Below are 5,000 nucleotides of genomic sequence, written 5' to 3' on the forward strand. Positions count from 1 at the left end.
TACCGCAGCCGACACCCCCCGGGGCGTGAAAGTGTCTTGGGGGGTCTAACCGACCCCCCAAACCCCCCGGTGGCGGTCGTTCCTATGACTCTCTTAAGGTAGCCAAATGCCTCGTCATCTAATTAGTGACGCGCATGAATGGATTAACGAGATTCCCTTCTGTCCCTATCTACTTTCCCCTGTGGCTGGGGGCTAGAATACAGCCACGGTAACCTCTGCCTGTCGTAAGAGGCGACTGAAAGGGGGGCGCTCGCCGCTGTCGAAGTAGCCTCGCAGATGACCCGGGGCGATGCCGGCGGGATCTTCGGATCCTGGTAGGGCCTCCCTAGCCGGTAAGGCCCGGGTCGGAGTGGTGAAAAGGTGGCAGTGGCGTCACAATATACCGTAAACCAGTGGTCATGTTTCACTGGAACGGGGGGCTTGCCTTCATTGGCCGGCCCGCGAGGATGACAACCTCTTTAAAAAATCCCTAGCCTCAAGCTGCGGTGCGCGGCGAAGGGGCACTCCTGGAGTTAGCGCCAGGGGTGGCTGGTGGGTGCACCAGTTCCCAGCGGCCTCCTCAAGACACCTGGCGACCTCTTGAGCGTAAGAGCCTTCTCCTCGGGAAGGGCGTCACCCGGGGAGTGACCGATGTTCGTCCCAGCTCGTGGGAACCTCATGGAAAAATTTGTTAAACTCGGGGATATCGGGGGGGAAAAAGTATGTGGTGGTGCTGGTGGAAGTGGTGGTAGTGGGGCGCCGAGCAGCTCGCGTGGTAGAGGGCTGATTGAGAAGGGCAGGAAGTGGGGCTCGAGGAGTCTGAGCCCGCAGAAAAGAAGGAAGCGGGACGAAACGGACGATGATAATGCGTCGGAAGAGGAGTTTTTGGAGCTGCGGGCAATGCGGAAGGTTGGCGAGAAATTGCGTAAGTTTCTTTTTACTGAAGCCAACCGTGTGTCCAAGGTAGTGAGTGAGTTTGTTTTGGGTTGTGCGAGTGAGTATGAGGAATGTGTGATGAGGATGATTGGGAAGAATGAGAGATTGTCTGGTGGTCTGGAAGAGTGCAGGAGGAATTTGGATGAGCATGTCTGTGTGCCTGAGTCGAGAAGTTTTGCGAGTGTTGTTGGAAAGAATGTAACTGGTGTGTCTGATCGTGTGACGAGTGATAGTGTGGGTGAGAAAGCAAAGGTGAAGTCCTTTGCGGTAGTTGTGAAGGCAATGGATGAGAATGAGAAGATGACGAGTGAGCAGGTGAAAGAGAAGGTGATGCGTGGTGTGAGCGGAAGTCTGAATGTGAGAGTGAAAGCTGTGCGAAAGACTAGGAGCGGAGGAGTGGCGATCGAAGCGGCGAGTGCAAGGGAAATGGAAATGCTGAGGGAATGCAGAAAGTTTGCTGAGCTAGGTCTCAAGGTTGAGATGCCTAAGAGAGTGGGTCCGAAATTGATTGTGTTTGATGTTGCGAATGATATGACGAATGACGAGTTTATGAGTGAATTGTATGTGAAGAATTTAAAATTTGCTGGAGTGGTTGAGATGGAATTTAAAGAACGGGCGCGTATTGTGAGTAGAGCGAGCAAGAAAGGTGCGGATGTGGGTAATGTGATTGTGGAGGTGTCGAAAAGGATGCGTGATGTGTTGATGAGTGAAGAACGAGTGTATGTTAAGTGGAAAGCGTGTAAAGTGAGAGAGTTTGTGAATGTTATGCGTTGCTATAAGTGTTTTGCCTTCGGACATATGATGCGTGAATGTAGTGTGAAAGAGAGATTGTGTGAGAAGTGTGGAGAGAGTGGACATCTGAAGGATAAGTGTAGAAGTGCATGTGTGTGTCGGAACTGTAAGATGAAAGGCAGAGATGCCAACCATTCGGTTTTGTCCTGCGAATGCCCGGATTATGTGAGAATGCTGGAAAGAGAGAAAGCGAGAATTAGCGATGACTGGTGAGAATCTAAGGATATTGCAGTGTAACTGTCAGAGAGCGTATGGTGTGTTGTGTGATCTGGGTAATGTTATGAATGAACAGTATGTGAGTGTTGCTCTTTTGCAAGAGCTGTATGTGTCGCATGGGTGTGTGAAAGGTTTACCGAGCGCGTGGCGTGTGTATGTTTGTGAGAGTAACCCTGCCAAGGCTGCAGTTGTTATTCGTGACGTGAACGTGGAAGCGATGTGTGTGAGTGAATGCACAAACGAATATGGTGTATGTGTGTGGATCAAAGGGGACTTTGGGGAGCTGTATGTAGTATCAGTGTACTGCAGGTATGGCCATGACATTGTCCCGTACCTGACGTACATGGAGAGAGTGAAAGAGCATGTGAGGGGAAAGCGTGTGTTGTTTGGGATGGATGCGAATGCGACCTCGCCTTTATGGTATAGTAAGGGCGGGGGACGCAGTAGGGAGAATGAGATGCGTGGAAGGACTTTGGAAGAATGGGTGTTAGCGAATGGCATGATTGTGTTGAATGAGCCGAGTGAGTATTATACTTTCTCGGGAGTGAGAGGACAGAGTGACATTGATGTCACTCTGGTGAATGAATTGTCAGCCAGGTGCCGTTTTGAATGGGAAGTGAAGGGAGACTGGGGAATAAGTGATCACAATGTGATATTAATTAGGATGATGTGCGATGAGCGACAGCAGAATGTCTCAAGTGTGTGCAAGCGATGGGTGTGCAAGGACGTGGACTGGGAAGGATACAAGAATGATTTAATGGAGTATGCGTCGACGTGTGATCAGGATGTGTGGAATGGGACAAACGTGGATAGGATGCTTGAGTGTATGGTGCAATGGATCCAGAGCGTGAATGATAAGAGGATGAAAGAGAAGAAAAGAGTCAATGACAGGAAGATAGCGTGGTGGACGGATGATTTGAGGAAGTTGAGGGCTAAAGTGCGAAGGAGTAGGAAGTTATGGCAGAGAGCTAGAAAGAGAAGAAGCGAGGATGTGGATGCGCGACTAAGTAGGTATAAAAGTTTGATGAGTGAGTACAAGCGGGAGATGCTGAGAGCGAAAGAGGAGGACTGGCGACAGTTCGTGAGTGTATCGTCAAACCTGGATCCATGGGGCCCTGTGTACAGGGTGTGTAAAGGTAAGACTGGGCGGGAGAGAATGAGTTCGCTGAATGTTGATGGAGTGAATTACTCCACGTGGAGAGAATGTGCAGAAGTGCTGTTGGAGCGATTCTTCCCAGCTGCGAGTATGTCAGGAGGAGTAAGTATTGTGGGTGAGAGGACGGATGAGATAGAGGAGTTTGAATGGGATGAAGTGAATGAGGCAGTAATGGCAGCGAAACTGGGTAAGGCACCTGGCATGGATGGAATAACGGTGAGAATGTTACGAATGATTTGGTATGCAATTCCGGGATATCTGTTGAGATTGTATAATGAGTGCTTGAAATCCGGATACTTTCCGAACGAGTGGAAAAAAGCGTGTGTGGTAGTTCTCCTGAAGTCCCCGGAGAAACCGCGTTCGGACCCTGCGTCATATAGACCGATTAGCTTGTTGTCTGTGCTAGGGAAAACCTTGGAACGAATGATGATGAAAAGGCATGAAAAGAGAGTGTGTGATAGTATGGATGATGCACAGCACGGCTTTCGCAGGGGCCGTTCGACGGAGAGTGCTTGGCTAAGAATGAGAGGGTATGTGGAAGAGAGTGAGTATAAGTATGTGCTTGGAGTGTTTGTGGATTTTAAAGGAGCGTTTGACAATCTAGAGTGGAGTAGTGTGATTGAATGGTTGAATGAGACAGGTTGTGAAGAGATGCCCCTCTGGAAGAGTTACTTCCAGAGGAGGGTAGCGTGTATGTGTAGTGCGAATGACGTTGTGTGGAAGGATGTTGAGCGAGGGTGTCCGCAGGGGTCCACTTCCGGTCCATTTCTCTGGATCGGGAGGATGGACAAACTCCTGCGGCGCCTGCGAGAATGCGGGTGCAAGTGTGTTGCCTTTGCGGACGACCTGACGTTGATTGTGGAGGGACAGAACCGAATGGAAGTTGAACGAAAGGGAGCAGAGTGGATGGCAATAGTGTGTGAGTGGGGTGCGGAAGTGGGTGTTAGTGTGTCCGAGGGTAAAACTGTGGCAATGCTTTTGAAAGGTAGTATGGCTGCGAGTAGACGTCCGATTGTGCGTATGAATGGGAAACCAATTAAGTATGTGGTGAGTGTGAAGTATTTAGGAATTTGGATGAGTGAGAGAATGCACTTTAAAGTGCATTTGGAGTACTTGAGGGTTAAGGTAATGAATGTTGTAGGTGCGATGAGGAGAGTGTTGAAGAGTGAATGGGGTATGAGGAAGAGAGCGGTGAGACTTGTATACAAGGGACTGTTTGTTGCGTGTGTTATGTACGGTGCGAGTGTGTGGTATGAAGTGATGCAATATGAATATGCGAGAGATTTGATGAATAGATGTCAGCGTGTGGTATTGTACGCATGCTTGAATGTATGTAGAACCGTTTCGACGGAAAGTATGCAAGTGTTGATGGGCACCTTGCCTTGGGACCTGGAGTGTGTAAGGAGGGGTGTGTGTTATAGACTAAGGAGTGGCAGTAGCGTAGGTGTGAATGAAATCGTTGCTTCGAACGACTTGGATGGAAGAGCGGTGGATGACTGTGTGAAAATGGTAGATGAGAGAGCGTATGATCGTTGGCAGAGAAGATGGGACGAAAGCGAGAAAGGGCGTGTTACGTATGAGTATATTACGAATGTTAGGTTTGCGGAGAGGTGTGTGCAGTTTGAGCCGAATGTGTATGCATGTTTCTTGTTGACTGGGCATGGGAGTATGAATGCATTTTTGTATAAGCGTGGTCTGAGTGTGAGTGAGCGGTGTCTATGTGGAGCTGAGCGGGAGGATTGGATGCATGTGTTGGCCGAATGTTCAATGTATGAGGATCTTCGGGACCTGAGTGAATGTGGTGTGGTAAGGAGAGAGGATGGTAGTGTGGATGTGAGTGGTGTGCTAGTATGCAAGGAAAAGTATGAACGGTTTTGTACGTATGCGAGAGAGGTGTTTGAAAGAAGAAGAAGAATGTATG

The 5,000-nt window shown here is 49.2% G+C and overlaps 1 pseudogene; it reads left to right on the forward strand.

The window, feature by feature from the left end:
• Positions 1-210, forward strand: part of LOC143306546 (large subunit ribosomal RNA) — a 3,850-nt pseudogene extending 3,640 nt beyond the window's left edge.
• The last annotated feature ends 4,790 nt before the right edge of the window (positions 211-5,000 follow it).

The sequence above is a fragment of the Osmia lignaria genome, unplaced genomic scaffold (genome assembly GCF_051020975.1).
Source record: "Osmia lignaria lignaria isolate PbOS001 unplaced genomic scaffold, iyOsmLign1 scaffold0012, whole genome shotgun sequence".
NCBI classification, from domain to species: Eukaryota; Metazoa; Arthropoda; class Insecta; order Hymenoptera; family Megachilidae; genus Osmia; species Osmia lignaria.